Source organism: Nannospalax galili, unplaced genomic scaffold, assembly GCF_000622305.1.
Source record: "Nannospalax galili isolate Female #2095 unplaced genomic scaffold, S.galili_v1.0 scaffold286, whole genome shotgun sequence".
NCBI classification, from domain to species: Eukaryota; Metazoa; Chordata; class Mammalia; order Rodentia; family Spalacidae; genus Nannospalax; species Nannospalax galili.
This window is the reverse complement of record NW_008359442.1, coordinates 11,545,954-11,546,541: the sequence shown is the minus strand read 5'-3', so window position 1 is coordinate 11,546,541 and position 588 is coordinate 11,545,954. Positions and strand designations below refer to the sequence as shown.

The 588-nt window shown below is 40.3% G+C and overlaps 1 non-coding gene across 1 annotated transcript; it reads right to left on the bottom strand.

The window, feature by feature from the left end:
• Window positions 1-263: 263 nt before the first annotated feature.
• Window positions 264-388, bottom strand: LOC115068461. The gene has a single exon (XR_003847803.1). It is a non-coding gene; the product is annotated as a small nucleolar RNA SNORA40 (small nucleolar RNA).
• Between the last annotated feature and the right edge of the window lie 200 nt (window positions 389-588).

Genomic DNA, 588 nt, shown 5'->3' with positions numbered 1-588 from the left:
TCTGCCTCCCAAGTTCAAGTGCTGAGATTAAAGGCATGTACCACCACGCCCAGCATTACTTTCTATTTCTTTGGGCTTGTTTGGTTGATTTGGTTTGGTTTGGTTTGATTTTTTTGAGACAGAGACGTCTCCCTGTAGCCCCAGCTGGTCTGGAACTCATGATGTAGACCAGGTTGGCCTTGCACATAGATCCACCTGCCTCTGCCTCCTGAGTGCTAAGATTTAAGGCATTTGCTACCACACCTAGCTAATTTTTATTTCTTAATGCAGTTTTTTCACCATCAAATTCCCATACTGAATAATGAAACCTGGCTTACAAAAGAAGGTTTAATTTTGCACCTGTCTTTAAGTCTTTGTCCACAAGTTCAACAAAACACACACAAACACTGCTAATAATAAGTCTTGCTTTCTGGTAAGTTAAACCTCTTTTCTTCTTTAGAAGTATCCTGTCTATTCTTTGCTCTTGGCTCTTTCCTGTGAGTGTTTTTTTAATGGTTGGTCAGATTTCAAAAAGAGCATCATTTGTAAACAGCAAGGACAGAGATGTGTACCTACATGCAGAGCAGTGACATTAGTGAAACCATGCCA